General features: G+C 47.9%; 25 non-coding genes across 25 annotated transcripts; all 25 read right to left on the bottom strand.

The window, feature by feature from the left end:
* Positions 1-2,501: 2,501 nt before the first annotated feature.
* On the bottom strand, positions 2,502-2,574 carry Trnar-ucg (transfer RNA arginine (anticodon UCG)). The gene has a single exon. It is a non-coding gene; the product is annotated as a tRNA-Arg (tRNA).
* A 539-nt stretch (positions 2,575-3,113) lies between these two features.
* Positions 3,114-3,185, bottom strand: Trnat-agu (transfer RNA threonine (anticodon AGU)). Its single transcript has one exon. It is a non-coding gene; the product is annotated as a tRNA-Thr (tRNA).
* A 321-nt stretch (positions 3,186-3,506) lies between these two features.
* Trnak-cuu (transfer RNA lysine (anticodon CUU)) lies at positions 3,507-3,579 on the bottom strand. Its single transcript has one exon. It is a non-coding gene; the product is annotated as a tRNA-Lys (tRNA).
* Positions 3,580-10,228: 6,649 nt separating this feature from the next.
* Trnat-agu (transfer RNA threonine (anticodon AGU)) lies at positions 10,229-10,300 on the bottom strand. The gene has a single exon. It is a non-coding gene; the product is annotated as a tRNA-Thr (tRNA).
* A 321-nt stretch (positions 10,301-10,621) lies between these two features.
* Positions 10,622-10,694, bottom strand: Trnak-cuu (transfer RNA lysine (anticodon CUU)). The gene has a single exon. It is a non-coding gene; the product is annotated as a tRNA-Lys (tRNA).
* A 439-nt stretch (positions 10,695-11,133) lies between these two features.
* Trnar-ucg (transfer RNA arginine (anticodon UCG)) lies at positions 11,134-11,206 on the bottom strand. Its single transcript has one exon. It is a non-coding gene; the product is annotated as a tRNA-Arg (tRNA).
* Positions 11,207-11,766: 560 nt separating this feature from the next.
* Trnat-agu (transfer RNA threonine (anticodon AGU)) lies at positions 11,767-11,838 on the bottom strand. Its single transcript has one exon. It is a non-coding gene; the product is annotated as a tRNA-Thr (tRNA).
* A 321-nt stretch (positions 11,839-12,159) lies between these two features.
* On the bottom strand, positions 12,160-12,232 carry Trnak-cuu (transfer RNA lysine (anticodon CUU)). Its single transcript has one exon. It is a non-coding gene; the product is annotated as a tRNA-Lys (tRNA).
* Positions 12,233-12,671: 439 nt separating this feature from the next.
* On the bottom strand, positions 12,672-12,744 carry Trnar-ucg (transfer RNA arginine (anticodon UCG)). Its single transcript has one exon. It is a non-coding gene; the product is annotated as a tRNA-Arg (tRNA).
* Positions 12,745-13,301: 557 nt separating this feature from the next.
* Trnat-agu (transfer RNA threonine (anticodon AGU)) lies at positions 13,302-13,373 on the bottom strand. Its single transcript has one exon. It is a non-coding gene; the product is annotated as a tRNA-Thr (tRNA).
* A 321-nt stretch (positions 13,374-13,694) lies between these two features.
* On the bottom strand, positions 13,695-13,767 carry Trnak-cuu (transfer RNA lysine (anticodon CUU)). The gene has a single exon. It is a non-coding gene; the product is annotated as a tRNA-Lys (tRNA).
* Positions 13,768-14,206: 439 nt separating this feature from the next.
* Positions 14,207-14,279, bottom strand: Trnar-ucg (transfer RNA arginine (anticodon UCG)). The gene has a single exon. It is a non-coding gene; the product is annotated as a tRNA-Arg (tRNA).
* Positions 14,280-14,842: 563 nt separating this feature from the next.
* Positions 14,843-14,914, bottom strand: Trnat-agu (transfer RNA threonine (anticodon AGU)). The gene has a single exon. It is a non-coding gene; the product is annotated as a tRNA-Thr (tRNA).
* Positions 14,915-15,235: 321 nt separating this feature from the next.
* Trnak-cuu (transfer RNA lysine (anticodon CUU)) lies at positions 15,236-15,308 on the bottom strand. The gene has a single exon. It is a non-coding gene; the product is annotated as a tRNA-Lys (tRNA).
* Positions 15,309-15,747: 439 nt separating this feature from the next.
* Trnar-ucg (transfer RNA arginine (anticodon UCG)) lies at positions 15,748-15,820 on the bottom strand. The gene has a single exon. It is a non-coding gene; the product is annotated as a tRNA-Arg (tRNA).
* Positions 15,821-16,401: 581 nt separating this feature from the next.
* On the bottom strand, positions 16,402-16,473 carry Trnat-agu (transfer RNA threonine (anticodon AGU)). The gene has a single exon. It is a non-coding gene; the product is annotated as a tRNA-Thr (tRNA).
* A 321-nt stretch (positions 16,474-16,794) lies between these two features.
* Positions 16,795-16,867, bottom strand: Trnak-cuu (transfer RNA lysine (anticodon CUU)). The gene has a single exon. It is a non-coding gene; the product is annotated as a tRNA-Lys (tRNA).
* Positions 16,868-17,306: 439 nt separating this feature from the next.
* Trnar-ucg (transfer RNA arginine (anticodon UCG)) lies at positions 17,307-17,379 on the bottom strand. The gene has a single exon. It is a non-coding gene; the product is annotated as a tRNA-Arg (tRNA).
* A 551-nt stretch (positions 17,380-17,930) lies between these two features.
* On the bottom strand, positions 17,931-18,002 carry Trnat-agu (transfer RNA threonine (anticodon AGU)). Its single transcript has one exon. It is a non-coding gene; the product is annotated as a tRNA-Thr (tRNA).
* Positions 18,003-18,323: 321 nt separating this feature from the next.
* Positions 18,324-18,396, bottom strand: Trnak-cuu (transfer RNA lysine (anticodon CUU)). Its single transcript has one exon. It is a non-coding gene; the product is annotated as a tRNA-Lys (tRNA).
* Positions 18,397-18,835: 439 nt separating this feature from the next.
* Trnar-ucg (transfer RNA arginine (anticodon UCG)) lies at positions 18,836-18,908 on the bottom strand. The gene has a single exon. It is a non-coding gene; the product is annotated as a tRNA-Arg (tRNA).
* Positions 18,909-19,456: 548 nt separating this feature from the next.
* On the bottom strand, positions 19,457-19,528 carry Trnat-agu (transfer RNA threonine (anticodon AGU)). Its single transcript has one exon. It is a non-coding gene; the product is annotated as a tRNA-Thr (tRNA).
* Positions 19,529-19,849: 321 nt separating this feature from the next.
* On the bottom strand, positions 19,850-19,922 carry Trnak-cuu (transfer RNA lysine (anticodon CUU)). Its single transcript has one exon. It is a non-coding gene; the product is annotated as a tRNA-Lys (tRNA).
* A 439-nt stretch (positions 19,923-20,361) lies between these two features.
* Trnar-ucg (transfer RNA arginine (anticodon UCG)) lies at positions 20,362-20,434 on the bottom strand. The gene has a single exon. It is a non-coding gene; the product is annotated as a tRNA-Arg (tRNA).
* A 557-nt stretch (positions 20,435-20,991) lies between these two features.
* On the bottom strand, positions 20,992-21,063 carry Trnat-agu (transfer RNA threonine (anticodon AGU)). The gene has a single exon. It is a non-coding gene; the product is annotated as a tRNA-Thr (tRNA).
* Between the last annotated feature and the right edge of the window lie 248 nt (positions 21,064-21,311).

The raw sequence follows: 21,311 nt of genomic DNA, 5'->3' as shown, positions 1-21,311 counted from the left end.
CGCCTCCGACAACCACTTCCTCCCGGCTGCGGCGTAAAAGATATAATAAGTCATTGGCAAAGAACTGAGCCCGTCTCGTTCTATTCTGATTCCCGGAAGGGGCATATACATTAACAAATCTAACGCCGTTGATAAGGCACGCTATACCCCTGCCATTTTCAAGTCGTTCAACGTCGGAGACGGCCACGCCCACTTTGGTTAATAGAGCGGTACCTGAAGAACTGTCTTGGGTGGTGTTTTTGAGTAATTGGTAGCCAGGAATGTCAGGCTGAAAATGATCATCGACCTCTTGCAACATCACAATATCAGCATCGCAGCTGTATAAATAATCACGAAAGCTAGAGAGCTTCTGTACAGAAGTTATTCTATTGATGTTAAGTGTGGCTAACTTATAATCCTGGTAGGACTGCATGAACCGCTAAATGTTGGCAGAAAGAGAAAAAAAAGCCAAAGTAGATATGCAGAAGCACAGAAAATTAAGACCATTAGTAGGTATCAGATATGTAATCATCGTCCCCCGTCGGGTGGTTGGAGACAGGTCGTGTCCTACTTAAGTCGCCGGCCGGTAATGCGGGTAAAATTCCTGGAGATGGCCCTACCACAGACAGGCTCTGGTCCATTGTTACATCGTCAGTGTCATCTGCCCAATTGATCACATGAACAGCGGCCACCTCGCCAATTGAGCCCCGATCATTGTGAGACTGATGTTCTGGGGTATCTCGGAGGTCCTCACAAGGGTTCTGTTCCCGACATGGCTGGCACCATCGGGGTGGGGCACGGAGACGTCCGAGACCTGTGGGGTCTCATGCTGCGGCTGCTCAGTGGGGCGGTCAAGAGAGATGTCAGGCAAGGAACGGGCAATTTGCGCCCCTTTTTCGCGCAAAGGTGGTGCGGCGTTGGCGGCATCCTTGTGGGCGATCCTCCTTTTCTTGTGTTTCTTGGGAGAGGTTGCGACGCTTTGAAGATCTGCAGCCGACGAGGAAGAAGAGGGGTCCTGTGCAGGTGGAAGTGCATTTTGAACGGAAATGGGATCCATATTGCTGCTAACGTGGCGACCAGTGTGGTCTGCCTGGGAGTTAGCAACCTCTTGGTGGCTGTCTAAAGACGGAACCGCCGGGATGCTACTGGCCACCGGTACTTCTGTAGTAGTAACAGCGATGCCTTCCGGACGGGAAGTGTCCATGGGCGTATCTAGGACAGTGTCCGAAGCCCTGGGATCTGTGGCCACGTCAGGTTGCACCTCCGCGGCCGCGGTCGAGCGGACTGCCGCTACATATGTGAGAGGCAGCGTCGACATCCTGTTAGTTACCGTCCTTTCGCCAGGTGGTAATTGCGTCACTCGTCGCTGCATACACTGAGCGCGAACGTGATCAGTGGCACCACAACCTGCACAAGTTCTAGGTTGACCGTCGTACATAACGATCGCCCTGTATCCACAAATAGTGATATATGACGGGATGTGCCTCTTCAACTCAACCTTGACCTGACGAACCCCGTTCAAAACAGGGACTTTGAAAGACAACCACTTTTCGGCAACATTGCTGATGACCTTACCATAACTGTCCAAAGCAGCGTTGATGTGTTCCGCAGGTACTTCAAAAGGTAGTTCGAATATTCGAACGGTGCGGACACCAAACCCTGCATGAGACACGTGAACCTCTCCAACATTCCCATCACAATGCTTAAACTTCAAACGACCACTACAAGATTCAATGATTTGGTCACAGATTTCGGCAGATTTAAACTTAATATAGGCAGTGCTACTAACTATCGATAAATGGACTCCAAGAATGTCATCAAAGGATCGTTTCAAATCTTCCTCAATCCACGATTCTAATTCAAACGATTTTGGTCTTGCATAGTTTGAATCAAACACAAACTTCAGCGTATCCCGTCGTGTTAATTGACTCATGTTGAAATTCTACACATACTCCACACAATAACACGTTACTGTGTACAGCAAGGGCGGCACTCACCACAACAGCCAAAAGCAGCGGCGACGTAAGCACCACACGTCCGCTCACCACGGCCGCCGAGGGCCGACTATGAGAGCTAGCCGGGCTCCACACAATGCTTTACGAGCCATACAATACTGATGGGACCTGCGACCATCTATGGAAGATCCTTTTGACTACAGCTTATTTCCTGCTGCCACAAATGAGCTACAATCCTATTCAATGAAAAATTGTCTCCGAAAGGCATCAAATCTGCTTCAAATGATACGTGGCTATCAGCACCATTATTCAACACACATGCTCGACTGTGCGCAGACGCCTGTGGCGTAGCTCTTGGGCCCTGAATCAGACGCAGTAGTTCCAACAAAAACTCTCCTGCACGGCACTGTGCCGAAAATTTCGCTACAGATCACCCTTGTCTTGCTTGAGCTTCAGGTAGACGCCGGTTTGCAGCCAGGAAGCGGACAGCAGCAACTTTCAACTAGTTTTGTAGTACTCAAACAACACAGTAAAACAGCATGCATCTTTTGCAGAACTGGAAAAACTCGACCGTGACAGGATTCGAACCTGCAATCTTCGGATCCGAAGTCCGACGCCTTATCCATTAGGCCACACGGTCACTGGCGCAATGCGCTTCCCCAAACACAGCTCATTATCGCCATTTGTGCACTTCCCGGAATGAATTTACCATCTTTGACGCAATTCTCCAATTTCAGTACTAAAAATGCGACGCTACTTCTTGCTGTGTCCCATCGCAAGTTACATTCAAGCCCTTATGACGCTCATCAAACAAGAGCGTGCAAATCAGCTTCAATCGCTTAGTGCCATCTCAGTCGGTTGCAGAAGGTACCTCACCCTATGAGATACAATGGCGAGTTGCCGCTATTACCAAAGCGGCGGCGGCGCCGACGACGACGACGACAACCGCGAGGGTCTCTATCAGGGGTAGAAAATACATCACAAGAACTAAGTATTTCACGTCGGCATTCTCCGGAGACTCCCAAAAGCAGCAGTTTCTGGTGCCTACTTTAATAGCACCATTCGCACTATTCATTTGCGAGAGCATTTCTTAAATACCGCACCCATTTATAATTTGTTTCATCCTTGACCGCTTTTTTCGAAAGGGCCACGGTGGGAGGGGCTTTTACAAAATTCATTTGCCTCCTGTGAGGATCGAACTCACGACCTCTGGTTTACTAGACCAGCGCTCTGCCACTGAGCTAAGGAGGCGCCTCCTAGCGCGCTTTTCGGGTACTTTGTTCTTATGGACTAGTGAATCGGAGATCTTCAGCTGGAAACGCACCGCATTAGCGACCATTATTTGCATTTAGCTACCACAGCTGCTGCTTTCCTACACATCTCACACGATATCGATGTACACCTAAAATTCCAAAACAACACATTTATTTCATTTCAGAGTTACTTTCAGCTTCAAATACCATTCCTCTGATATTCATAAGAAGCTAGGCATCGTCGTAACCCGTTACGTTCATTACGCAAGGCTCACGAGAGGGGCGCAGGTTGCATCCGCGTAGACACAAAATTTTGCGCCGCCCAGCGTGGGGCTCGAACCCACGACCCTGACATTAAGAGTCTCATGCTCTACCGACTGAGCTAGCCGGGCTCCACACAATGCTTTACGAGCCATACAATACTGATGGGACCTGCGACCATCTATGGAAGATCCTTTTGACTACAGCTTATTTCCTGCTGCCACAAATGAGCTACAATCCTATTCAATGAAAAATTGTCTCCGAAAGGCATCAAATCTGCTTCAAATGATACGTGGCTATCAGCACCATTATTCAACACACATGCTCGACTGTGCGCAGACGCCTGTGGCGTAGCTCTTGGGCCCTGAATCAGACGCAGTAGTTCCAACAAAAACTCTCCTGAACGGCACTGTGCCGAAAATTTCGCTACAGATCACCCTTGTCTTGCTTGAGCTTCAGGTAGACGCCGGTTTGCAGCCAGGAAGCGGACAGCAGCAACTTTCAACTAGTTTTGTAGTACTCAAACAACACAGTAAAACAGCATGCATCTTTTGCAGAACTGGAAAAACTCGACCGTGACAGGATTCGAACCTGCAATCTTCGGATCCGAAGTCCGACGCCTTATCCATTTTTTTTTATTTTTTATTTTTTTTTTTTTTTTTTTTTTTTTTTTTTTATTCGGGCCTCCATCCACCCCTTCTAGCCCGTCCTCACGCTCGCCAAAAGTGCCTTCATCGGCTCGGCTTCTCCGCCATTGGCAAAAATCTCCGTTGAAATAAAAAATTAATCATGTAACAAATGGATACTCTTCAGCATCCGTGTGGTGATTTGGTTAAGCCACTATATGTGATGTGGAAAATAAAGCAAATGAAATCTTCTGCAGGAATGTTAGAAAACTCATCACTTTCCGAGGGAGACTGAATGTGTGAAAATAAACTTGTGATGCTGGAGTCTTCCACAGCAAGAAGGAACAACTCTTCCTCTGACAGGAGAAGGTCAAACATAACGTAAACACATCTTCTTTTCAATAAACGAATCTTACTAATTAAATAAACAAGAAAAGAATAATTTATAATTTGGATAGTATATCTACAATTTTCGACGGGGATCTTGTAGAACAGTCTCGCATTGCTCTCGACAGAAGAGGCATCATCCCCCAAAGCGTCACCACTGTCGGGGTGGTCCGTTGCATGTTCGTGGCCGTTCGATCGCGGCAATCCAAATCCTAATTGCGACTATCATATTCGGGGAGGGGCCATCCATCAGAATTTTCGGACTGCGACGGCGCCCTGGAGGAATATCTCTCTACGTCAACGTTCGGAGGAGAAAGAAAGCATACTTTTCGCTATATTTGTCTATTCGTTGAAGTTGCTGGTGTTGAGTTATTAGGTAAAGCCAATAGTCTTCTTTATTTTTTTCTGGCACCGATAATATATAATACACCGTCTGACCTTGAAGCCAATTGACTGCTCGTCGTTTTGCCGGGGGGTAGGGAACGGCATCGGGAGTGAGGAGTCCAGCTGGAGTAATCATCCTAGGTGCAGTACGCAGCATACTTGAGAGCTTCCGTGCAAAGAGAAGCCAGATGTCTTTCACATTGTCGCATAGAAAGCGATGTTCGATGGTATCTAGTAGAGTACAGTGAACGCAGTTCGGAGTGTCTGCCAAGTGGATCATGTGTAGTTTTGAATTTGTCGGTATGATCCTATTGACCGCCATGTACCATGTAGACCGCACCTGCGATGGTAAGTGTGCGTCATGAATGTTTTCCCAGATCTTAGCCCAGTTGCAGTCTCTATACTTCACTTCTATTCTGTTGCGCGGCTTACTGTCCGTCAGGCAGCTGTAAAGTGCTTTGACCCTGTAAAGATCATTCGCAGGTATGTTGCTTTGAATATAGCTGTATTCGAGGAAAAAAGTACTAAAGTGGCAAAATGCAGTCGGGATGTGACTTACGTTTACCGGAGGCATCATGCTGGCAGGTGCAATTTCATTGAGAAGGTGGGCCGTTAAGGAATTTGGTGAACGTTTCCATTGTTTATACATGTTTCTGATATATAATGCTTTCGCTTTGTGGTAAACATCAGTCAGATTTAGGCCGCCCTTTCCCAAGGGGAGCGTCAAGGTTGCAAATGGGACTTTGAAAATGTGTCCCCTAGTGACAAAGTGTCCGAGCGCTGCGAGCATTCGTTGTGCTATGACCTTTGGTAGTGGCAGGATTTGCGCGACATAATTCACTTTAGAAACAATGTATGTATTGACTAAAAGCACTCTTTGTATGGCGTTGAGATTGCGCAAATGATGTTGCCGTATGCCGGCCCGAATTTGTGCCAATAATTTTCGATAATTAAGAGCAGACGTGCAGCGGATGGTGCGCGCGTATTCAATGCCGAGACATTTAAATGTTGTCATTCTTTTTAGTGATTGGCTATTGCCAAGTTCGAGTCCCCTACCAAGTTCCATAATGCCAGACTTTTGACAGTTGACTTTCGCTCCTGATGCGGCTGCATAAGTGGATATCAGCTGAAACGCGCGTTCCAAATCTTCATCTTTCGTCACCACGAAACTGACGTCATCCGCAAATGCCTGGCATACGATCGTCTGGCCATGTATGCGTATTCCCGGAAGGTCTTGCGCCAGGGAGAACAGTAAGGGTTCAAGAGCAACTGCAAACAAAGCCATTGACATCGGGCAACCTTGTCGCACCGATCGAGTGATGTTAATAGGTTTACTGAGTTGTCCGTTGAGACAGATCTTGGACGTACCGTTTCGCAGCAGCAGTGTAACAGTGTCAACAACTTTCCGTGGAAAATTCATTGCTTCCATCACGCACAGAAGATATGAGTGACTGATTTTATCGAATGCTTTCTCAAAATCTAACGAGACTAGAGCGCATCGCATTTCGCAAGCGGCGGCTGTAGCTATGATATCTCGATATGCAGTTAACGTCTGCTGTATGTTTCTAGTGTTCCCAACGCTCGTCTGGTAGGCCCCCGTGACAGTACTAAGTACCGTACGGAATCGCTGCATCATGACCCGCGCGAATATCTTATAATCGGTATTAAGTAATGTAAGCGGTCGGAGATTGTCGACTGTCTTTCCCGCTGGGGTTTTGGGTACCAAAACCACTATGCCCTCACAGAAGTCCCTTAGGACATCACTTCCAGCATTGAAGATATCATTACAGACCAAGGTCAACTTTGGAACTAAATGGTGACGAAAGGTTCGATAAAACTCAGCCGGTAATCCGTCGGGGCCAGGCGATTTATTCTGTGGGCTCCCTCGAATGGCGTCCTCTACTTCATCTTCAGTGATGACTGCAGCGAGGCCGTCTGCTTCTGCCGTGCTCAATGTCGCAAAACGGCGTGTCAGAAGGGCTTGCTGCGCCGCCATATCCACTGGGTGTTCCGTTAACTGTGCTGTGAAATGTTTATAAATCTCGTCTCGTATGTCGCGCTGTTGGTTTAAGAGTCGACCATCTGCAGTGTGCAGTTCTGTCAATATCTTTCTGCGCCCCCTTTTCTGTTCGCGAATAACATGATACATTGATGTCGTTTCGTCCTGTACAGCGTTTTGCAGACGTGTCCTGACTTTACAGCCTTCCAATTGCTTCCGTTTGAGGGTTAGAATCGTAGCCTGTATTCTTTTAATATGCATACGATTTGCTATTACTGTTGCATCTTCTCGATATAAATCTCTTAAACACTGAAAGTAAAATTCCAGGGTTTGCTTCTGCCAGGCACATCTATCTCGGGAATAACTCTTCATCGCTTTTGTTAAGGCGGGTTTCGCACATTTGACCCACCACGTAATGGCAGAATCGTACGCGGAAAACTTTCGTTCGCATTCTGCCCACGTATTGCGGAAGACTGTGTGACACCCGGGTTCTGGTAACCGCGCTACATTTAGTTTCCAGGGTCCCCTTGCCCTGTACGTCCCTTGTTTGGCTAAATTGACGGTACATATATATGCCACATGATCTGTAAAGACAGTCGGCCATAGCTCTGCCTGCAAAACATGTTCCCTCATACTTGATAATGCGTAAATTCTATCGATGCGGCTAGCTGAGTGGCCAGTAACGAATGTGAATCCTGGCCTGTCACCGTGTCGAAGCTCCCACGTGTCTATTAAATTCAACTCTTCAATGAGAGTGCGAAGCTCGGCGGACGAATTGAAGTTCGGCGTCTGGTCTTTGGGACTGAGGACACAGTTAAAGTCACCAGCGAATATAAGTTGTTCTGAAGGTGGTGTAAAAAGTGGCACAATGTCATCTTTAAAAAACTCTGCTCTCTGTCGTCGTCTCCCAGAGCCGGAAGGGGCGTAGAGATTGATAAATCTAGTAGTATTGATAGTAGTCGCTATACCTCTGCCAGACGCCAGGCGCTCGATATGTGACATCACTATCCCTTCCTTAGCCATGATCGCGGTCCCTGGATCAGTGCCATGTCCAGGATTAACGACGGCATTGTAGCCTGTGATACGGTCAAGGTTAATATTTGTCACTTCCTGCAGCATGATGAGATCAATATCAGCGGCATAGAGAAAATCTTGAAGATTTTTTAAGTTTAGTGGGCTACTGATCTTATTGATGTTCAATGTCGCAATTCGGTAAGCTTGCAAGGACGGCATGAGAGCAGAGATCTAGGTGACAATAAGCCAACTATGGATGTTAATGGCTAACATCATCTAAAAGAAGTCTACGTCATCAGCCACGGCGCCGACGCCGGCGGTAGCCGTTTGCTGCTGGTTGGACACATCAGCTGGAGCTTCTGATAACGGACTATCTATACGTCGCCGATCCTGTACGAAATCTTCTTCCCGACCGCCCTCTTCCACGTCATCCGACCAATCACACTCGAACTTGTCCGCTTGCTTACCGCAAGCAGATAGCTTGGATACGTCATGCAGAGGGTTCTGATCCATTGTATCTGTTATCGCAGGGTCTCCTGAGGGTAAGCGTCCGTGATCAGTGTCCGATTCGTCCGTCCGGGATTTTTTTGTCGTTTTGCTGGTTGCCGACGACGGTGGTTCAGTCACTTCAGTCATTTTCTGTCGTACGTGGTTCGCTTTTTCACGCAATATTGGCGCCTTTGCTTCTGCCCCTTGATGTGCTAGCCGGCGTTTCTTCTGTGATTTGGGAGACCGCGGGGGCTGGTGGCCAGCTAGCTCGTTCGACTCCACCCGGTCTACGTCGGACTTTTCTTCTCGAACCGAGACGCCCGCATGAATACTTTCGGTGTCCGGTCGGTGCCCCTGCTCCGAGGGAGTATTGTCCCCCTTCGAGGGGTGTGAAGAAGGAACAGTTGGTACGTCGTTCGTATCCATCGGCGTGACGCCTTCCTGCACTTCGCGCAAACTCTCTAGCGAAACATCGAAACTAGGTTCCGAGGTAACGTTAGCCCGGGCGGCGGCGACGTATGTTATAGGCAACGTAGACGTCGGGCCCTGCTGCTCACGCTCACCGGCCGGTATTTGCGCCACGCGCCGTTGGACACATTGAGCACGGATATGTTCGGTGGAACCACATCCCGCACAGGTTCTCGGCTGCCCATCATAAATCACTATGGCTCTGTAGCCACACACAGTGATGTAGGACGGAATGTGCTTCAACATATCAATCTTCACCTGCCGGACACCGTTTAACACGGGGAAAATGTGCATATTCGACCACTTTTCTGCCGTATTGCTGATGACCGTTCCATATTCCCTCAATTTGGCATTAATTTGATCAGCGGATATTTCGAATGGCAATTCAAAGATTCGAACAGTTCTCACACCAAGACCGGCAAGCGAAACTCTGACTTCACCAACATTGCCGTCAGAATGATTGAACTTTAAAACTCCTCCACAAGACTGAATGACCTGCTCGCATTTCTCGGGTCTGAACAATTTTAGGTAGACCGTACTGCTGACGATAGAAAGGTGAATGCCAACCATATCATCAATAGTGATTTTCATAACGTCTCTAATAAATAACTCAACTTCAAAGGACTTCGGTCGGGCATAGTTCGGGTCAAAACTCAATTTCAATGTGTCTTTCCGTATAAGTTGATCCATTATAATCGTTTGCAATTCATCACTCCACACTACAACAACGCAACGAAGCGCACACTTACCAAACAGCACGCGACCGCCACAGGCGAGAGCGTAAACAACCTGCGTCCGACCGCTACGGCCGCTGCCGGCTGACTGTCCATTAGGCCACACGGTCACTGGCGCAATACGCTTCCCCAAACACACCTCATTATCGCCATTTGTGCACTTCCCGGAATGAATTTACCATCTTTGACGCAATTCTCCAATTTCAGTACTAAAAATGCGACGCTACTTCTTGCTGTGTCCCATCGCAAGTTACATTCAAGCCCTTATGACGCTCATCAAACAAGAGCTTGCAAATCAGCTTCAATCGCTTAGTGCCATCTCAGTCGGTTGTAGAACGTACCTCACCCTATGAGATACAATGGCGAGTTGCCGCTATTACCAAAGCGGCGGCGGCGCCGACGACGACGACGACGACGACGACGACGACGACGACGACGACGACAACCGCGAGGGTCTCTATCAGGGGTAGAAAATACATCACAAGAACTAAGTATTTCACGTCGGCATTCTCCGGAGACTCCCAAAAGCAGCAGTTTCTGGTGCCTACTTTAATAGCACCATTCGCACTATTCATTTGCGAGAGCATTTCTTAAATACCGCACCCATTTATAATTTGTTTCATCCTTGACCGCTTTTTTCGAAAGGGCCACGGTGGGAGGGGCTTTTACAAAATTCATTTGCCTCCTGTGAGGATCGAACTCACGACCTCTGGTTTACTAGACCAGCGCTCTGCCACTGAGCTAAGGAGGCGCCTCCTAGCGCGCTTTTCGGGTACTTTGTTCTTATGGACTAGTGAATCGGAGATCTTCAGCTGGAAACGCACCGCATTAGCGACCATTATTTGCATTTAGCTACCACAGCTGCTGCTTTCCTACACATCTCACACGATATCGATGTACACCTAAAATTCCAAAACAACACATTTATTTCATTTCAGAGTTACTTTCAGCTTCAAATACCATTCCTCTGATATTCATAAGAAGCTAGGCATCGTCGTAACCCGTTACGTTCATTACGCAAGGCTCACGAGAGGGGCGCAGGTTGCATCCGCGTAGACACAAAATTTTGCGCCGCCCAGCGTGGGGCTCGAACCCACGACCCTGAGATTAAGAGTCTCATGCTCTACCGACTGAGCTAGCCGGGCTCCACACAATGCTTTACGAGCCATACAATACTGATGGGACCTGCGACCATCTATGGAAGATCCTTTTGACTACAGCTTATTTCCTGCTGCCACAAATGAGCTACAATCCTATTCAATGAAAAATTGTCTCCGAAAGGCATCAAATCTGCTTCAAATGATACGTGGCTATCAGCACCATTATTCAACACACATGCTCGACTGTGCGCAGACGCCTGTGGCGTAGCTCTTGGGCCCTGAATCAGACGCAGTAGTTCCAACAAAAACTCTCCTGAACGGCACTGTGCCGAAAATTTCGCTACAGATCACCCTTGTCTTGCTTGAGCTTCAGGTAGACGCCGGTTTGCAGCCAGGAAGCGGACAGCAGCAACTTTCAACTAGTTTTGTAGTACTCAAACAACACAGTAAAACAGCATGCATCTTTTGCAGAACTGGAAAAACTCGACCGTGACAGGATTCGAACCTGCAATCTTCGGATCCGAAGTCCGACGCCTTATCCATTAGGCCACACGGTCACTGGCGCAATACGCTTCCCCAAACACACCTCATTATCGCCATTTGTGCACTTCCCGGAATGAATTTACCATCTTTGACGCAATTCTCCAATTTCAGTACTAAAAATGCGACGCTACTTCTTGCTGTGTCCCATCGCAAGTTACATTCAAGCCCTTATGACGCTCATCAAACAAGAGCTTGCAAATCAGCTTCAATCGCTTAGTGCCATCTCAGTCGGTTGTAGAACGTACCTCACCCTATGAGATACAATGGCGAGTTGCCGCTATTACCAAAGCGGCGGCGGCGCCGACGACGACGACGACGACGACGACGACGACGACGACAACCGCGAGGGTCTCTATCAGGGGTAGAAAATACATCACAAGAACTAAGTATTTCACGTCGGCATTCTCCGGAGACTCCCAAAAGCAGCAGTTTCTGGTGCCTACTTTAATAGCACCATTCGCACTATTCATTTGCGAGAGCATTTCTTAAATACCGCACCCATTTATAATTTGTTTCATCCTTGACCGCTTTTTTCGAAAGGGCCACGGTGGGAGGGGCTTTTACAAAATTCATTTGCCTCCTGTGAGGATCGAACTCACGACCTCTGGTTTACTAGACCAGCGCTCTGCCACTGAGCTAAGGAGGCGCCTCCTAGCGCGCTTTTCGGGTACTTTGTTCTTATGGACTAGTGAATCGGAGATCTTCAGCTGGAAACGCACCGCATTAGCGACCATTATTTGCATTTAGCTACCACAGCTGCTGCTTTCCTACACATCTCACACGATATCGATGTACACCTAAAATTCCAAAACAACACATTTATTTCATTTCAGAGTTACTTTCAGCTTCAAATACCATTCCTCTGATATTCATAAGAAGCTAGGCATCGTCGTAACCCGTTACGTTCATTACGCAAGGCTCACGAGAGGGGCGCAGGTTGCATCCGCGTAGACACAAAATTTTGCGCCGCCCAGCGTGGGGCTCGAACCCGCGACCCTGAGATTAAGAGTCTCATGCTCTACCGACTGAGCTAGCCGGGCTCCACACAATGCTTTACGAGCCATACAATACTGATGGGACCTGCGACCATCTATGGAAGATCCTTTTGACTACAGCTTATTTCCTGCTGCCACAAATGAGCTACAATCCTATTCAATGAAAAATTGTCTCCGAAAGGCATCAAATCTGCTTCAAATGATACGTGGCTATCAGCACCATTATTCAACACACATGCTCGACTGTGCGCAGACGCCTGTGGCGTAGCTCTTGGGCCCTGAATCAGACGCAGTAGTTCCAACAAAAACTCTCCTGAACGGCACTGTGCCGAAAATTTCGCTACAGATCACCCTTGTCTTGCTTGAGCTTCAGGTAGACGCCGGTTTGCAGCCAGGAAGCGGACAGCAGCAACTTTCAACTAGTTTTGTAGTACTCAAACAACACAGTAAAACAGCATGCATCTTTTGCAGAACTGGAAAAACTCGACCGTGACAGGATTCGAACCTGCAATCTTCGGATCCGAAGTCCGACGCCTTATCCATTAGGCCACACGGTCACTGGCGCAATACGCTTCCCCAAACACACCTCATTATCGCCATTTGTGCACTTCCCGGAATGAATTTACCATCTTTGACGCAATTCTCCAATTTCAGTACTAAAAATGCGACGCTACTTCTTGCTGTGTCCCATCGCAAGTTACATTCAAGCCCTTATGACGCTCATCAAACAAGAGCTTGCAAATCAGCTTCAATCGCTTAGTGCCATCTCAGTCGGTTGTAGAACGTACCTCACCCTATGAGATACAATGGCGAGTTGCCGCTATTACCAAAGCGGCGGCGGCGCCGACGACGACGACGACGACGACGACGACGACGACAACCGCGAGGGTCTCTATCAGGGGTAGAAAATACATCACAAGAACTAAGTATTTCACGTCGGCATTCTCCGGAGACTCCCAAAAGCAGCAGTTTCTGGTGCCTACTTTAATAGCACCATTCGCACTATTCATTTGCGAGAGCATTTCTTAAATACCGCACCCATTTATAATTTGTTTCATCCTTGACCGCTTTTTTCGAAAGGGCCACGGTGGGAGGGGCTTTTACAAAATTCATTTGCCTCCTGTGAGGATCGAACTCACGACCTCTGGTTTACTAGACCAGCGCTCTGCCACTGAGCTAAGGAGGCGCCTCCTAGCGCGCTTTTCGGGTACTTTGTTCTTATGGACTAGTGAATCGGAGATCTTCAGCTGGAAACGCACCGCATTAGCGACCATTATTTGCATTTAGCTACCACAGCTGCTGCTTTCCTACACATCTCACACGATATCGATGTACACCTAAAATTCCAAAACAACACATTTATTTCATTTCAGAGTTACTTTCAGCTTCAAATACCATTCCTCTGATATTCATAAGAAGCTAGGCATCGTCGTAACCCGTTACGTTCATTACGCAAGGCTCACGAGAGGGGCGCAGGTTGCATCCGCGTAGACACAAAATTTTGCGCCGCCCAGCGTGGGGCTCGAACCCACGACCCTGAGATTAAGAGTCTCATGCTCTACCGACTGAGCTAGCCGGGCTCCACACAATGCTTTACGAGCCATACAATACTGATGGGACCTGCGACCATCTATGGAAGATCCTTTTGACTACAGCTTATTTCCTGCTGCCACAAATGAGCTACAATCCTATTCAATGAAAAATTGTCTCCGAAAGGCATCAAATCTGCTTCAAATGATACGTGGCTATCAGCACCATTATTCAACACACATGCTCGACTGTGCGCAGACGCCTGTGGCGTAGCTCTTGGGCCCTGAATCAGACGCAGTAGTTCCAACAAAAACTCTCCTGAACGGCACTGTGCCGAAAATTTCGCTACAGATCACCCTTGTCTTGCTTGAGCTTCAGGTAGACGCCGGTTTGCAGCCAGGAAGCGGACAGCAGCAACTTTCAACTAGTTTTGTAGTACTCAAACAACACAGTAAAACAGCATGCATCTTTTGCAGAACTGGAAAAACTCGACCGTGACAGGATTCGAACCTGCAATCTTCGGATCCGAAGTCCGACGCCTTATCCATTAGGCCACACGGTCACTGGCGCAATACGCTTCCCCAAACACACCTCATTATCGCCATTTGTGCACTTCCCGGAATGAATTTACCATCTTTGACGCAATTCTCCAATTTCAGTACTAAAAATGCGACGCTACTTCTTGCTGTGTCCCATCGCAAGTTACATTCAAGCCCTTATGACGCTCATCAAACAAGAGCTTGCAAATCAGCTTCAATCGCTTAGTGCCATCTCAGTCGGTTGTAGAACGTACCTCACCCTATGAGATACAATGGCGAGTTGCCGCTATTACCAAAGCGGCGGCGGCGCCGACGACGACGACGACGACGACGACGACGACGACGACGACAACCGCGAGGGTCTCTATCAGGGGTAGAAAATACATCACAAGAACTAAGTATTTCACGTCGGCATTCTCCGGAGACTCCCAAAAGCAGCAGTTTCTGGTGCCTACTTTAATAGCACCATTCGCACTATTCATTTGCGAGAGCATTTCTTAAATACCGCACCCATTTATAATTTGTTTCATCCTTGACCGCTTTTTTCGAAAGGGCCACGGTGGGAGGGGCTTTTACAAAATTCATTTGCCTCCTGTGAGGATCGAACTCACGACCTCTGGTTTACTAGACCAGCGCTCTGCCACTGAGCTAAGGAGGCGCCTCCTAGCGCGCTTTTCGGGTACTTTGTTCTTATGGACTAGTGAATCGGAGATCTTCAGCTGGAAACGCACCGCATTAGCGACCATTATTTGCATTTAGCTACCACAGCTGCTGCTTTCCTACACATCTCACACGATATCGATGTACACCTAAAATTCCAAAACAACACATTTATTTCATTTCAGAGTTACTTTCAGCTTCAAATACCATTCCTCTGATATTCATAAGAAGCTAGGCATCGTCGTAACCCGTTACGTTCATTACGCAAGGCTCACGAGAGGGGCGCAGGTTGCATCCGCGTAGACACAAAATTTTGCGCCGCCCAGCGTGGGGCTCGAACCCACGACCCTGAGATTAAGAGTCTCATGCTCTACCGACTGAGCTAGCCGGGCTCCACACAATGCTTTACGAGCCATACAATACTGATGGGACCTGCGACCATCTATGGAAGATCCTTTTGACTACAGCTTATTTCCTGCTGCCACAAATGAGCTACAATCCTATTCAATGAAAAATTGTCTCCGAAAGGCATCAAATCTGCTTCAAATGATACGTGGCTATCAGCACCATTATTCAACACACATGCTCGACTGTGCGCAGACGCCTGTGGCGTAGCTCTTGGGCCCTGAATCAGACGCAGTAGTTCCAACAAAAACTCTCCTGAACGGCACTGTGCCGAAAATTTCGCTACAGATCACCCTTGTCTTGCTTGAGCTTCAGGTAGACGCCGGTTTGCAGCCAGGAAGCGGACAGCAGCAACTTTCAACTAGTTTTGTAGTACTCAAACAACACAGTAAAACAGCATGCATCTTTTGCAGAACTGGAAAAACTCGACCGTGACAGGATTCGAACCTGCAATCTTCGGATCCGAAGTCCGACGCCTTATCCATTAGGCCACACGGTCACTGGCGCAATACGCTTCCCCAAACACACCTCATTATCGCCATTTGTGCACTTCCCGGAATGAATTTACCATCTTTGACGCAATTCTCCAATTTCAGTACTAAAAATGCGACGCTACTTCTTGCTGTGTCCCATCGCAAGTTACATTCAAGCCCTTATGACGCTCATCAAACAAGAGCTTGCAAATCAGCTTCAATCGCTTAGTGCCATCTCAGTCGGTTGTAGAACGTACCTCACCCTATGAGATACAATGGCGAGTTGCCGCTATTACCAAAGCGGCGGCGGCGCCGCCGACGACGACGACGACGACGACGACGACGACGACGACGACGACGACGACGACGACAACCGCGAGGGTCTCTATCAGGGGTAGAAAATACATCACAAGAACTAAGTATTTCACGTCGGCATTCTCCGGAGACTCCCAAAAGCAGCAGTTTCTGGTGCCTACTTTAATAGCACCATTCGCACTATTCATTTGCGAGAGCATTTCTTAAATACCGCACCCATTTATAATTTGTTTCATCCTTGACCGCTTTTTTCGAAAGGGCCACGGTGGGAGGGGCTTTTACAAAATTCATTTGCCTCCTGTGAGGATCGAACTCACGACCTCTGGTTTACTAGACCAGCGCTCTGCCACTGAGCTAAGGAGGCGCCTCCTAGCGCGCTTTTCGGGTACTTTGTTCTTATGGACTAGTGAATCGGAGATCTTCAGCTGGAAACGCACCGCATTAGCGACCATTATTTGCATTTAGCTACCACAGCTGCTGCTTTCCTACACATCTCACACGATATCGATGTACACCTAAAATTCCAAAACAACACATTTATTTCATTTCAGAGTTACTTTCAGCTTCAAATACCATTCCTCTGATATTCATAAGAAGCTAGGCATCGTCGTAACCCGTTACGTTCATTACGCAAGGCTCACGAGAGGGGCGCAGGTTGCATCCGCGTAGACACAAAATTTTGCGCCGCCCAGCGTGGGGCTCGAACCCACGACCCTGAGATTAAGAGTCTCATGCTCTACCGACTGAGCTAGCCGGGCTCCACACAATGCTTTACGAGCCATACAATACTGATGGGACCTGCGACCATCTATGGAAGATCCTTTTGACTACAGCTTATTTCCTGCTGCCACAAATGAGCTACAATCCTATTCAATGAAAAATTGTCTCCGAAAGGCATCAAATCTGCTTCAAATGATACGTGGCTATCAGCACCATTATTCAACACACATGCTCGACTGTGCGCAGACGCCTGTGGCGTAGCTCTTGGGCCCTGAATCAGACGCAGTAGTTCCAACAAAAACTCTCCTGAACGGCACTGTGCCGAAAATTTCGCTACACATCACCCTTGTCTTGCTTGAGCTTCAGGTAGACGCCGGTTTGCAGCCAGGAAGCGGACAGCAGCAACTTTCAACTAGTTTTGTAGTACTCAAACAACACAGTAAAACAGCATGCATCTTTTGCAGAACTGGAAAAACTCGACCGTGACAGGATTCGAACCTGCAATCTTCGGATCCGAAGTCCGACGCCTTATCCATTAGGCCACACGGTCACTGGCGCAATACGCTTCCCCAAACACACCTCATTATCGCCATTTGTGCACTTCCCGGAATGAATTTACCATCTTTGACGCAATTCTCCAATTTCAGTACTAAAAATGCGACGCTACTTCTTGCTGTGTCCCATCGCAAGTTACATTCAAGCCCTTATGACGCTCATCAAACAAGAGCTTGCAAATCAGCTTCAATCGCTTAGTGCCATCTCAGTCGGTTGTAGAACGTACCTCACCCTATGAGATACAATGGCGAGTTGCCGCTATTACCAAAGCGGCGGCGGCGCCGACGACGACGACGACGACGACGACGACAACCGCGAGGGTCTCTATCAGGGGTAGAAAATACATCACAAGAACTAAGTATTTCACGTCGGCATTCTCCGGAGACTCCCAAAAGCAGCAGTTTCTGGTGCCTACTTTAATAGCACCATTCGCACTATTCATTTGCGAGAGCATTTCTTAAATACCGCACCCATTTATAATTTGTTTCATCCTTGACCGCTTTTTTCGAAAGGGCCACGGTGGGAGGGGCTTTTACAAAATTCATTTGCCTCCTGTGAGGATCGAACTCACGACCTCTGGTTTACTAGACCAGCGCTCTGCCACTGAGCTAAGGAGGCGCCTCCTAGCGCGCTTTTCGGGTACTTTGTTCTTATGGACTAGTGAATCGGAGATCTTCAGCTGGAAACGCACCGCATTAGCGACCATTATTTGCATTTAGCTACCACAGCTGCTGCTTTCCTACACATCTCACACGATATCGATGTACACCTAAAATTCCAAAACAACACATTTATTTCATTTCAGAGTTACTTTCAGCTTCAAATACCATTCCTCTGATATTCATAAGAAGCTAGGCATCGTCGTAACCCGTTACGTTCATTACGCAAGGCTCACGAGAGGGGCGCAGGTTGCATCCGCGTAGACACAAAATTTTGCGCCGCCCAGCGTGGGGCTCGAACCCACGACCCTGAGATTAAGAGTCTCATGCTCTACCGACTGAGCTAGCCGGGCTCCACACAATGCTTTACGAGCCATACAATACTGATGGGACCTGCGACCATCTATGGAAGATCCTTTTGACTACAGCTTATTTCCTGCTGCCACAAATGAGCTACAATCCTATTCAATGAAAAATTGTCTCCGAAAGGCATCAAATCTGCTTCAAATGATACGTGGCTATCAGCACCATTATTCAACACACATGCTCGACTGTGCGCAGACGCCTGTGGCGTAGCTCTTGGGCCCTGAATCAGACGCAGTAGTTCCAACAAAAACTCTCCTGAACGGCACTGTGCCGAAAATTTCGCTACAGATCACCCTTGTCTTGCTTGAGCTTCAGGTAGACGCCGGTTTGCAGCCAGGAAGCGGACAGCAGCAACTTTCAACTAGTTTTGTAGTACTCAAACAACACAGTAAAACAGCATGCATCTTTTGCAGAACTGGAAAAACTCGACCGTGACAGGATTCGAACCTGCAATCTTCGGATCCGAAGTCCGACGCCTTATCCATTAGGCCACACGGTCACTGGCGCAATACGCTTCCCCAAACACACCTCATTATCGCCATTTGTGCACTTCCCGGAATGAATTTACCATCTTTGACGCAATTCTCCAATTTCAGTACTAAAAATGCGACGCTACTTCTTGCTGTGTCCCATCGCAAGTTACATTCAAGCCCTTATGACGCTCATCAAACAAGAGCTTGCAAATCAGCTTCAATCGCTTAGTGCCATCTCAGTCGGTTGTAGAACGTACCTCACCCTATGAGATACAATGGCGAGTTGCCGCTATTACCAAAGCGGCGGCGGCGCCGACGACGACGACGACGACGACGACAACCGCGAGGGTCTCTATCAGGGGTAGAAAATACATCACAAGAACTAAGTATTTCACGTCGGCATTCTCCGGAGACTCCCAAAAGCAGCAGTTTCTGGTGCCTACTTTAATAGCACCATTCGCACTATTCATTTGCGAGAGCATTTCTTAAATACCGCACCCATTTATAATTTGTTTCATCCTTGACCGCTTTTTTCGAAAGGGCCACGGTGGGAGGGGCTTTTACAAAATTCATTTGCCTCCTGTGAGGATCGAACTCACGACCTCTGGTTTACTAGACCAGCGCTCTGCCACTGAGCTAAGGAGGCGCCTCCTAGCGCGCTTTTCGGGTACTTTGTTCTTATGGACTAGTGAATCGGAGATCTTCAGCTGGAAACGCACCGCATTAGCGACCATTATTTGCATTTAGCTACCACAGCTGCTGCTTTCCTACACATCTCACACGATATCGATGTACACCTAAAATTCCAAAACAACACATTTATTTCATTTCAGAGTTACTTTCAGCTTCAAATACCATTCCTCTGATATTCATAAGAAGCTAGGCATCGTCGTAACCCGTTACGTTCATTACGCAAGGCTCACGAGAGGGGCGCAGGTTGCATCCGCGTAGACACAAAATTTTGCGCCGCCCAGCGTGGGGCTCGAACCCACGACCCTGAGATTAAGAGTCTCATGCTCTACCGACTGAGCTAGCCGGGCTCCACACAATGCTTTACGAGCCATACAATACTGATGGGACCTGCGACCATCTATGGAAGATCCTTTTGACTACAGCTTATTTCCTGCTGCCACAAATGAGCTACAATCCTATTCAATGAAAAATTGTCTCCGAAAGGCATCAAATCTGCTTCAAATGATACGTGGCTATCAGCACCATTATTCAACACACATGCTCGACTGTGCGCAGACGCCTGTGGCGTAGCTCTTGGGCCCTGAATCAGACGCAGTAGTTCCAACAAAAACTCTCCTGAACGGCACTGTGCCGAAAATTTCGCTACAGATCACCCTTGTCTTGCTTGAGCTTCAGGTAGACGCCGGTTTGCAGCCAGGAAGCGGACAGCAGCAACTTTCAACTAGTTTTGTAGTACTCAAACAACACAGTAAAACAGCATGCATCTTTTGCAGAACTGGAAAAACTCGACCGTGACAGGATTCGAACCTGCAATCTTCGGATCCGAAGTCCGACGCCTTATCCATTAGGCCACACGGTCACTGGCGCAATACGCTTCCCCAAACACACCTCATTATCGCCATTTGTGCACTTCCCGGAATGAATTTACCATCTTTGACGCAATTCTCCAATTTCAGTACTAAAAATGCGACGCTACTTCTTGCTGTGTCCCATCGCAAGTTACATTCAAGCCCTTATGACGCTCATCAAACAAGAGCTTGCAAATCAGCTTCAATCGCTTAGTGCCATCTCAGTCGGTTGTAGAACGTACCTCACCCTATGAGATACAATGGCGAGTTGCCGCTATTACCAAAGCGGCGGCGGCGCCGACGACGACGACGACGACGACGACGACGACGACAACCGCGAGGGTCTCTATCAGGGGTAGAAAATACATCACAAGAACTAAGTATTTCACGTCGGCATTCTCCGGAGACTCCCAAAAGCAGCAGTTTCTGGTGCCTACTTTAATAGCACCATTCGCACTATTCATTTGCGAGAGCATTTCTTAAATACCGCACCCATTTATAATTTGTTTCATCCTTGACCGCTTTTTTCGAAAGGGCCACGGTGGGAGGGGCTTTTACAAAATTCATTTGCCTCCTGTGAGGATCGAACTCACGACCTCTGGTTTACTAGACCAGCGCTCTGCCACTGAGCTAAGGAGGCGCCTCCTAGCGCGCTTTTCGGGTACTTTGTTCTTATGGACTAGTGAATCGGAGATCTTCAGCTGGAAACGCACCGCATTAGCGACCATTATTTGCATTTAGCTACCACAGCTGCTGCTTTCCTACACATCTCACACGATATCGATGTACACCTAAAATTCCAAAACAACACATTTATTTCATTTCAGAGTTACTTTCAGCTTCAAATACCATTCCTCTGATATTCATAAGAAGCTAGGCATCGTCGTA

Source organism: Schistocerca nitens, chromosome 8, assembly GCF_023898315.1.
Source record: "Schistocerca nitens isolate TAMUIC-IGC-003100 chromosome 8, iqSchNite1.1, whole genome shotgun sequence".
Taxonomy (NCBI): Eukaryota; Metazoa; Arthropoda; class Insecta; order Orthoptera; family Acrididae; genus Schistocerca; species Schistocerca nitens.
This window is presented reverse-complemented; position numbering and strand designations above follow the sequence as displayed.